The sequence below is a fragment of the Manis javanica genome, chromosome X, assembly GCF_040802235.1.
Source record: "Manis javanica isolate MJ-LG chromosome X, MJ_LKY, whole genome shotgun sequence".
NCBI lineage: Eukaryota > Metazoa > Chordata > Mammalia > Pholidota > Manidae > Manis > Manis javanica.
Window position 1 is genome coordinate 63,539,075 of NC_133174.1, and position 11,993 is coordinate 63,551,067.

Consider the following 11,993-nt stretch of genomic DNA (forward strand, 5'->3'; position numbering starts at 1 on the left):
AAAGAAGATGTGGTACATATACACAATGGAATATTATTCAGCCATAAGAAGAAAATAAACCCTACCATTTGCAACAACATGGATGGGACTAGAGGGTATTATGCTCAGTGAAATAAGCCAGGCAGAGAAAGACAAATACCAAATGATTTCCCTTATTTGTGGCATATAACAACAACACAAAAACTGAAGGAACAAAACAGCAGAAGACTCACAAAACCCAAGAATGGACTAACAGTTACCAAAGGGAAAGGGAGTGAGGATTTGGGGTCTGAACAGAGGGCTAAGAGAATTAAGGGCATTACGATTAGCATACATCATGTAGGGGGAGACACAGGAAAGACAGTATAACACAGAATACAAGTAGTGAGTCTATAGCATCTTACTATGCTGATGGAGAGTGACTGATGGGGTATGTGGTGGGGACTTGGTGATGGGGGAATCTAGCAACCACAATGTTGCCCATGGGATTGTATATTAATGATATCATAATTTAAAAAATAAATAATTAATTGTCAAAACATTTTATAGCTGCTCAATTGTTATGTATGACATTAAATTTTATAGTAAATGGGGAAAATTTTCTAGAAACTGTGTCCTGAAGAGAGGCTCCATGTCTCGGAATATAATCATAGGAACTGATCCATTGAAAGAATAGCATGTTGAAAGCCTCTGCCTGACAGACCCTGGCAGCCTGTTGGTTGCTCTTTCTTTCTGTTTTTTTTCCAACTTCAGCTTTTATGATTGCTTCTTAGACTTTTATGACATATATAAAATTAAGCCCCAATATTATTTGCTGCCTTCACATCTGGTGAAATCAGGTGGATCTCAAATTGCCCAAGTACAAGTTCCACTCTCCCCTTTGTTCTCTGGATAAGCTCCCCTACGTAAAAATCCCTTCTTATGGGACCAGGCACAGTTCCTTCTTATCCCTGAGTAACAGGTTTAGTTCCCTTACAACCCACAGAATTATTCAAATAAGTCAATCAAATCGTTCCACAGGAACCATGTCACCCCCTAACGCTTGATACTACACAGCCTGCCTTCCACAGCTCCTGGTTGTACACTGTGTTTCCAAGTGCATACCTCATGTGGCCCTCCATGGCATGTGGTGTCCATTTTCCTCCAGTATGTGAGTATATGAGACTAACAATTTGCTGTCAGGCTCATCTCTCCAGGAATAGGTGTCATATGTCCAACCATCACCATAACCCTAGGGTAGGAATTCTTTCTTCAACAATGGGGTAAATAAGAGGTGATTAAAACCCGTTTATAGAATGTACTGGGCAAAAAAAGAATGAAAATATTATGCTGGTGAAGCAAAGATGGCTATTCCCAATCAAAAAATATCTGGATTTCAGAAGCTGTAAGAAAAATACCCCAGCAGAACAATAGCAACAGCAGCACAAATCATCTGTAAAACAGCATGGGGCCCAGAGAAATAAGTCAGACCTCAGAGAACCTCAACACCTGTAGCCACATTCCTTCTGTCTCCCTCCCCCTTTTCATCATATACACATAATCCAGATCTCAAGAAGTTTTATAAGGTATACTGTGGTTGATACAGCCCCCATCACTGCTATAGTCATAGATTGCTAAGGATTAGGGGTACTGTTCATCTGCACACTACTCAGGTAGCTGTAGATATTCCTTGAAACCATTTAGAATGGACACCATAGCTCACCCTTTCTCTCTTTCATTTATTTCATGCCCTTCACCAATTACAACAAAAGATATTATCCATAAAATTGTCTCAGTGCTTATGTATGGGGATGCCTAGGGAGTCCTTCTAACATGAATATATGTACCTAGACCCATTCTCTGGTTGCTACTTCATTGAGGCACACCATAAGAGGAACTACACACTATCCCTCCTTTTAATCATCATCCACATATTTCCCAGTCATTCCCTCTTATTCATTAAAGACTTTAGCCTTAGACCTCCAGCCTTTCTCACCACCAGTACTTCTGTCATTAATTTGATGACACCAAAATTCACAAATATAATCTGGGTAACCTCTGTCTTCTTGGTTTTCTGCCCTCACACCCATGATCCTTCACCTTCATCAGTCATTCACACCAATGTAACTGCCACTCTAGCCACCATGTTGTAACCTTCTGACTTATTTATTGTAGCAACCCTCAACTTCAAAAATTGTCACTCCACATCAGGACCTCTGATCCACTGACTCCCACTAATTTATACTATTAATTATTCTTTTTATGTCCTCCTCATTCTCTTCTAGCTTAAATTCCATTGTCCATAATTATAATCATTCCTTGGCAAACAATCTCAACATAATTACCTCTCTTTCTCTACATTATACTACATTTATGACTCATAACCTAAGTCAGTCTTAACAGTCTGCCTTCTCCAGGTATATACCCAAACATTGCTGATGAGAATCAGACAATTCTACTGATTTTTCACACTTCAAATTCATGTTCACAAATTTCAAATAGGTATACCCTGGCAATAATAATACATCACCTTAGGAATGCAGGGGATAAAGGGGATGGCATTTTGGGAGCACCTAAGAGTAGCAGGGGTTGCCTGCAAAGGTGTCATGGCTGCTGTCACTGAGCTTAAACTCCCAAGCATCTGTGACAGTAGCCTGGAGTGGAGCTGCAGCCCCAACATCTCCCAAGAGGTGCTCTGTAAAATCTCTTGCTCCCTGCATACCCTGGCCGAACAATTTCTGGTTTGCCCCTTTGAAGCTTAACCTCAGAGATGATGTGGTGAAAATTACAATCAATTGTAACAAGCTCCAGAGCCTCTTGGCATTCCATCCCTCTTTGCTCTTTAGAGCACTTGAGTAACACATTTTATATTTACAGCCTTTTTTAGCATAACTTCAGCCTCTAATTAAAGAGAGGAATACAAGTATTGTTGAAAAGATAGGGAAAATAGAAACAGGAGACAAGAACGAAGTAATTGACAAATTTCCCATTGGTGACCAGAAAGAGGAAGAAAAGCATGATAATTGTGATTTAGGAGATGTGAAAAAGGCACAGATCCATTTTGATCCAGAAATAGCTCAATAAAGGCTGGAAAAGCAGAAATTGACAGATGAATACCTGCACTAATTGAAAGAAAGTAATCTGAAATTAATGAAAACAATGTCATAGAATTTTGTAATGTTATTGATTGTAACCAAGAAAATAGTTGTGCAAGAACAGATGCCATTTTTACCCCTTACCCTGAATTTAAAAGTCGTGTAAGTTTCCAGAGTTGTGAATACATACAGACCACAGATTAGACCAGGAAGAATTCAAGGGTCAAGTCACAACCCTAACAGCATCCTCTGAGATTGTGGGAATCAAGCTGTAGAAGAACGACTGCAAAATATTGAGGCTAGCTTGAAATTACAGACAGGTGGTCCAGGGCCAAGAAATATTTATAAGAGAATTTAAAAACTTGAGGATAAAATCCTTGAACTGGAAGGCATCTCTCCAGAATATGTTCACTTTCTAAACATTTGTGGGAAAAGAAGAAAAGTTCAACCACTTCAACAGAACTATTCAACTGGCTAAACTTGAGAAAATTAGTGCCCTCAAACAAGCCCTGCTCAGAAATTCAAGAGAAGCAGGATCCAGAGCAACACATCACCTGCCATGAAAAACTCCTCTGATCCCTGTCATTTTAGTTTTTTATGTACATGTGTAACTACACTGAAAACAATTAAATGGATATGTATTTATCCACACTGACTTTGAAAGCAAGGTTTATTTTCATGTGAGTCCACTTTACAGCAAGTATTCTTCAAATATTACAGTGAATTTTGAAATACTTAATGCATTAGAAATAGCATTATCATAATTTATTCTGCTTTTTAAATAAGGTATTCTGAAAATGAAAAACAATTTGAAAGTACATCTTTGTGTGTGTGTGTGTACCACAGAAAGGAAGATATATTTTAAATAGTGATATTTAAAGGACTTTATATCTGTAATATCATTGTAAACCAGTTTGTTAGTTTAAATCAATGCTTTTTACATAATAGGTATTCAATAATTTCTTGACTGAAATGAATTTTAAAAATTAGTGCATATAATTTTTAATGTCAGTTTTAATAAAAAAAAGATCCCATCTTTATCCTCTAAAAATATACATCATCTTAATAAATCTTTTGTTTCCCACTCTCTAAGAAGGCTATTTCATATTTCTCCTCAAACTTAATATCCTTCGATCCTGGCCCTCGCTTTCAACTGGTGATGTTAATACTTATTTTACTGAGAAAAATAGAACTGATAAGAATATAATATATAATTTTCCTACCACCAAAGCTTCCTTCATTATTACCCATTTAATATTCTTCCTATCCTGTCCCAATAGATAAGTTGTTTCATCCCTACTTCTTTCTAAGGTAATTAGTGACTTCAATGTTGCAAAATCCAATTGTCATCAACTGTAGAATATTACTGGAAATGATGGAGCAGGGAATTGCCAAACTCCATCTCTCAAATAGAGCAGCAATCAACCATGCAAAAACTGTTAGAATCAACATTTTTAAGAACTCTGAAAATGACTCAAAAACTTAACAACAACCAGGATAATGTTTAATGAAGAAAGACGCTACTGAATTTCAGTAAGAAAACATTGTGGCATTTTAACTTACCTGAATATCATACCCTATTCGTCAAGCTTGGCAGCAGCCATGAAAACAATGGACTGCACACTGGTGCAGATTTCTGGTGCCAAGGAGGGAAACATGTACCTTGTTCTCAAAGAATTGTGATTGTGTATTTTGACCTGTCTGGAGGCTCCATGAGGGACTGGCTCAGGGGCTTGCTTTGTTTTATATCCACCTCAAAGCTGTCTCAGCTCACAGGTGGCATTTGTCTAAAGCATTAACAGACAAATACACTGGCCACAGCAACCATGGACAAGGAATAAGACTAAGCAGTATACAGACCAAAAAGCCTGAGGAAGAAAGTGAGGGGAGGAGATACATTAGGAAATAAGGGCTTTGTAAAGCTTCCGTGTCTACTGGTGTATCTAGAAGTCTAAACACAAGCCCAGGACTACATTCATGGTTTTTGGTTTTTTTTAAGCTTAAAAGAGCAAGTTCCAGGAGTATTTTATTGTTTGACTAGCAGAACACACAAACCAGGCACAGCTGCTGCCAAGGAAATGGTCATGTTTCACTGCGGTTTGCCCTTTGGTCCTTCATCTTCTGAGTACTCGTAATATTAGAGACATTTATTTTCATCACAAATGCAATCCCAGTGTGAATAAATAAATGTATTATTTTTTATATCCCATCCCCCCATGTTCCTTTAAATAGAAAAGTGTTAAATGTCTCTTCATTGCCTATTTGACCATAGTTTTCCCATCTATAGTTTTGAAAACAGACTGTAACCTGATCTTTTGACATCCTTTCTTGAACTACAGCTCGTTCTGTTGAAGAAATCCTGGGAAAGAAGTCCTATTGATATTGTCGATAGTCTCCAAAAGGTGAGGATGGTAACTGGCTTGAAGGCAACTGGGAGGGGTCTTCAGCAAACTGTGGACCATTGGGAAATTGTGCAGATGCGAATCTTGTCAACAAGATACCAGCTCCTTCAATTAAAGCTAGGAGAATGCCACCCATCGCTGCTGACCCAACCATGGCCACTGGTCCATTTCTTGCTGCCAGTATGGCTCCTGTTAAGACACCACTGGTGATGGAGTTCCAGGGATCTTCCTTCCCTCTGACCTGAACCATACTGCAGTCAATCATAGAAAACAGACCTCCCCAAACTGCAAAACTACCTCCCAACTGTGGAGCTCTGGTTTTAATAGCTGTCAAACTCCCTCGTAGTCTGTGGTTTACTCCCACTAGAGTTTCGAAAACCTTTGATTGCTTGAAAGATCCCACCACCTATGGTACCCATCATAAAGGCCCCACCACAGTCATCCACAATTCGCCAGGGGCACGGCTCCCGTGCGTACTCCTCCATCTTGACTTCACCAGCACAGGGCATGCCAGGCCTACATTCATGTTTTTTAAAGAATTCATAGGACATAAAATTTTCACCTGTGGCTGAACTTTATGCTCCATGCAAGCAAGAAGTGAAGTCAAATGTAGAGTGCTAAAGAGCCTGGCTAACCATTGAAGGAATGCTGCAACACAGAACTAATATGCAAAGACTGGGGAGTTTTTTGCTACAGGCATTTAAGGAAACATCTTATGTCATGAGCTGACCATTAACCTAATGAAATAGATGCCTCAATGAGTATACCTGACAAATAATACAGTCTTTACCAAAAAAAATTAGAAAAATAACTAAAAAATGAACATTTATAATCTACAGCAGGAAAGGGAAAAACACAAAGGCAAGGGAGACTAATTTCAGAGTGACGACATACGATGGTTAATTTAATGTATCCAGTTGACTTAGCTAACAAATGCCTAATCAGCTGGTAAAATATTATTCTGGATGTGTTTGTGAGGGTATTTCTTGGAGAGAGTAATATTTGAATCAATAGAGTAAAAAAGATTGCCCTTACCAATGCAAGTGGGTATCATGCAATATGTTGAGAATAGAACCAAAAGGTAGAGGAAGAATAAATTTGCTCTTTTTGCTTGAGTTGGTAAATCCATATTCTCATGCCGTTGGACACCAGTGCTCATGGTCTTTGGGCAGTTTGATGTGGACAGGGATCTACACCATTGGCTCTTCTGGTTCTCAGGCTTTCAGACACATATGGACATATCACCAGCATTCCTAGTTTTTCAGTTCGAGGATGCCAGATCATAGGAATTTCAGGCTCCATAATTACATGAGCCTTTTCCTATTAAAAAAATCATATACATCCCCTATTGGTCCTGTTTCTCTGCATAACCCTTACTAATACACAATATAATATTCAAAATGTCCTTTTTTGACAAAAATTTTGAAGTGTACAAAGAAACAAGAAAATGTCTCATTTATAAGAAAATATAAATTAATAGAAATTGTCCCTTAGGAAACACAGACATGGGACTTATTAAACAAAGAATTTAAATCAAGTATCATAAATATGCTCAAAGAGCTAGATGAAACCATGGACAAAGAACTAAAGGGAATCAGGAGAATGACATCTTACCAAATAGAGAATATCAATAAATAGAGAGACTTATAAAAGAAAACCAAATATAAATGTACAGCTGAAAAATACAATGACTGAAATGAAAGACAAAAATCACTACAGGGGTTAAACATCAGATTTCAGCAGGCAGAATAAGTGAATTTGAAGCTAGGTTATTTGAGATTATGCAGTTTACAATAGAACAAAAAAAGGAAGAAAAAAAAGTAACAGCCTATGAGGCCTGTGGAACACCATCAAACATACCAACATAGGCAGAATTGGAGTCCTGAAGGAGAGGGAGTAAGGAGCACAAATATTTGAAGAAATAATGGCCAAAAAATTTGATGAAATACATGAATCCACATGTCCAAGAAGCTCAATGAATTCCAAGGAAGATAAACTCAAATAAGTCCACTCCAAAACACAGTATAATCAAATTGTCAAAAGTCAACATAAAAGAGAATCTACAAAGCATCAAGATAAAAAGGATTTATTACCATGTAAGAACTTATTCACTATGTAAGAACTTGTTCGTTATGCTTCAGAAGATTGAAGACTGTTGAGAATTAGGCGTCAGGTTGATTAATGATTGTGCATTGACCCCCCTATACAGATTTTTATTGTTGTTAACAACCATTTGATCAATAAATATGAGAGATGCCCTCTCAAAAAAAAAAAGGACTCATTACACATAATAGAACTTCATTAAGATTAACAGGCAGCTTCTCCTCAGAAGCCATGGAGGGTAGAAGGCAGTGGGATGGGATGGCATGTTTAAAATGCTGAAAGAAAAAAACTTTTCAACCAAGAATTATGTATCAGAAGTTATTTTTCAAAAGTGAAGAATAAATTAAGAAATTCCAAAAAGAGCAATAATTGAACAAATCATTGACAGTAGGCCAGCCCTATAAATGATAGTTATTTAGGTGCAAAAGAAAAAGCAAGAGAAAAACTGAAGCCATATGAAGAAATAAAGAAAACTGGTAAAGGTAACTATATAGTTAAATACAAAACTCTGTATTTTTTTATTTTTGTTCTCCAACTCATTTTCCCCCATACAATTTAAAATAACACACATAAAATAATAATTAGAAATCTATATTAATAGGCATAGAATGTATAAACATTTTATTTTTAGCAATAACAACATAAATAGGAGGCAGAGCTGTATACTAGCAGAGTTTTTATGTATTACTGCATCCAATAGAATATCTGGATAGGGCAGGTCAGACTCCTAAACACATTTCCAGATTTCAGTCTGCTACTAGGCCCTTGGTTCAATATGCTTTTGCTACTATAACTTTCTTTCTGTTTCTTGGGAATATGTCAAAATGGCTTCCATTGAAAAGCTTTTACAATTGCTGTACCTTCTGCCTGGAATGCTCTGCCCTTGGATCTTTGCATAACTTGTTCCCTCTTGTCATTCAGATCTCAGTTTAAATATCACCTTCTCAGTGAAGCCTATGTAGAAGAATTACCCTCTCACATAGTTATCTGTGTGTTGTGAAATTATATATTATTTTTCATATGTTTCTCTCCTTGGGCAAACTGTACTCAGATCCTCTGAATGGTCTTTTCTGCTAAACTGCAACATTGGCCACAGTCCTGTCTTTGGCCTGCCCAGATCTGTCTTAGCAAACAACCCAGCTCAGTCAGTTTAGCAAAAATCCCCAACCCTTCATTTCTGATCACCCCTAATATCTGATTACGTTTCTCACCTCCCAGCTTTGATGTATAAACCCTTTGCCTGCCTTTACAAATAATCCTGTTAGGCCAATTTAGCAATAATCCCCTACCCTTGAAGTCTTTTCAATAATTTCCCATCTATTGACCAGATCACTCTGCTCATTGGCTATAAATACCCAGCTGTCTTTGCTTATTTAGACTTGGGCCCAATCTCTCTTCCTTATCATATAGTCTTGAATAAAGTCTTCCTTACCATTTTACCAAGTGTCAGAATAATTTTAATACCTCATCACACTTCACATATTACCCCTATTTATTTTCTTCAAACACTTATTATTTGAAATTATGTAGTTTCTCAAATAGAATTCAATTACCATGACAAATGCACCTTGTCTGTCATATTCATTACTTACTTTCCTGTACCCAAAACAGTGCCTGATATATAATATACAATATGCTCAACATTTACTGGTTGAATGAATGCCTTACCTGCGTTATTTCTTTGGTTCCAGGGATGTTGGAATACTAATGGAATGGGTATAAAGAACCACTTTTCCTCCCTTTCATTCAGCCTTCTTAGGTTTCTTAGCATATGTTTCAATGGTGTAAAAGTACAAAATCATCTTGCATACAATGCCTTTTTATGTTCCTGTCAGGATCAACATTTAGGGGCTGTGTTGCTCCATGGAAGTGCTACAATCTGCTCTTCCCTTGCCTTTGTTCTTAAAAAAAATATATTAATTTAGCACAAGTTGAAGAAAAGTCTTGTTTCACAGATGCTTTGGAATTTAGAGCCATCTTCTTATTAGCCTTCTTTTGCAAAGCCAACTGAAGAATAATGATATATAGTTTTAAACATGCTTTCTTTAATTTCAACTAAGACCAATTCTTCACAGTTGTCTTAGATAATATTATTTCTTCTCTAAGTTATATTTTCATTCCATTTAATGTTGATGGTAGTGGATTATAATTATTTGTATTGTCATTCAACACTAATATACATTAATTTTATAAAATTTGGAAAATGAAAACCTGTTAAAACTATCCCCAATCTTGTGATATTCAAGGTATTCAATAAATTTTTCTTATTTAATTATAAACATAGCATATATTTTGCAGGATTTTTATTTTTTGCATGTACACCCATATATTTCCACAGAACTGTAATCATACTTAACAGTAGTTAGCTGTATGCCTTTCAAATTTAGCACACTGTAAGCATTCTCCTATGTTATTAATGATTTTATTTAGAATTTCTTCTTAAATAGCTTTGATATTTTGTGATTTGAAAAATTCATGAGCATGGTTGAAAACGTGGCAAGCCTTGAACACTATAACTAATATGAAAAATAATATGTAATTTCACAACACACAGGTAACTACTGTTTATTTGGCTTATTATTTCTAAATATGATCTATACAAATATTTCATATATAAAAACACATTTGGTGTAATTAAGTTCACACTATATTTAATATGGACTTTTTAAATGATCCTATACAACTTAATTAAAACCTTTATTTGAGCAGTTTGAGCCTTTATTTCACTATTTTTTTTCTGTTGGACATTTAGTTTTGTGTTATTATGTCCTATGATTTAAATTTTGATGAAAATTTTAGTGCAAAATATTTGATGATTGAGGAGTTCACTTACAGGATACCAGTATGAAAAACTCAGAATATCCTTCCCAGTGAAGCAAGTACACTACTGAGTTTAAAAAACAAATAAATATTTAGAGTATCTGGAAATTGTGTCAAATACATAGAGCAAATGAAGAAGCATCTATTCAATAAAATTTACTAAATTGTGGAAAGAAATGAGATCCTCTGGTATTTGAGCCACCACCTGCTCCCTCCCTCTCCACAGGTCTTTTTGCCAGAAGCTCTATTCCAGGTGGGTATGGTTCGCAAGAAATGGATAAGGCTTCTTAATGGGACAGGCAGGTTGCCAGTATTTCCAATCTGCCTTAACCCAGAATTACAGTTTAAAATCCAGCTGGAGGTGACCAAGAGTTAGGGAACTCCCGTTCTTCATGATACCCCCACTAAAAGGTTAGAGTCTCTACCTCAAAGGTTGAAGGAAAGAATATTGGGGCATCTATCACAGAAGCAGCAACTTTAACACAGGTGTAACTATGAGGGGGAAATACCAGGGCAAAATACCTTTGAAATTGAAATCAGTCAAAGGGAGAAATAAAATGGGAGAAATCCAATTATTTCTATTTATTTTATTATATTATTTATTTATTTAGTTTTTTGATTTTGGTATCATTAATCAACAATTACAGAAACAACATTATGTTTACTACATTCTCCCCTTCACCAAGTCCCCCCCACATACTCCTTCACAGTCACTGTCCATCTGCGTAGTAAGATGCTGAAAATCACTTTTTCTCTTCTCTGTGTTGCACAGATGTCCCCGTGCCCCCCACACACTATACATGCTAATCGTAATGCCCTCTTTCTTTCTCCCTGCCCTTATCCCTCCCTTCCCACCCATCCTCCCCAGTCCCTTTCCCTTTGGTAACTATAATTCCATTCTTGGGTTCTGTGAGTCTACTGCTGTTTTGTTCCTTCAGTTTTCCTTTGTTCTTATACTCCACATACGAGTGAAATAATTTGGTACTTGTCTTTCTCCACCAGGCTTATCTCACTGAGCATAATACCCTCTAGCTGCGTAATATTCCATTGTGTATATGTACCACTTCTTCTTTATCCATTCATCTACTGATGGACATTTAGGTTGCTTCCATCTCTTCGCTATTGTAAATTGTGCAGCAATAAACAGGGGTGCATCTGTCTTTTTCAAACTGGAGTGCTGCATTCTTAGGGTAAATTCCTAGAAGTGGAATTCCTAGGTCAAATGGTATTTCTATTTTGAGTATTCTGAGGAACCTCCATACTGCTTTCCACAATGGTTGAACTAATTCACATTCCCACCAGCAGTGAAGGAGGGTTCACCTTTATCCACGCCCTCTCCATCATTTGTTGTTGTTTCTCTTTTCGATGATAGCGATCCTAACTGGTGTGAGGTGATATCTCATTGAGGTTTTAATTTGCATTTCTCTGATGACTAGCGATGTAGAGCATCTTTTCATGTGCCTGTTGGCCATCTGGATTTCTTCTTTAGAGAACTGTCTATTCAGCTCCTCTGCCCATTTTTTAATCGGATTATTTGCTTTTTGTTTGTTGAGGTGTATGAGCTCTTTATATATTTTGGATTTCAATCCTTTATTGGATCTGTCATTTATGAATA

The 11,993-nt window shown here is 36.7% G+C and overlaps 2 pseudogenes; one reads left to right on the forward strand and one right to left on the reverse strand.

Moving 5' to 3' along the window:
- Positions 1-2,422: 2,422 nt before the first annotated feature.
- On the forward strand, positions 2,423-3,616 carry LOC108406070 (MAP3K12-binding inhibitory protein 1-like; annotated as a pseudogene).
- A 1,636-nt stretch (positions 3,617-5,252) lies between these two features.
- LOC108406069 (mitochondrial import inner membrane translocase subunit Tim17-A pseudogene) lies at positions 5,253-5,965 on the reverse strand (annotated as a pseudogene).
- Positions 5,966-11,993: the final 6,028 nt, after the last annotated feature.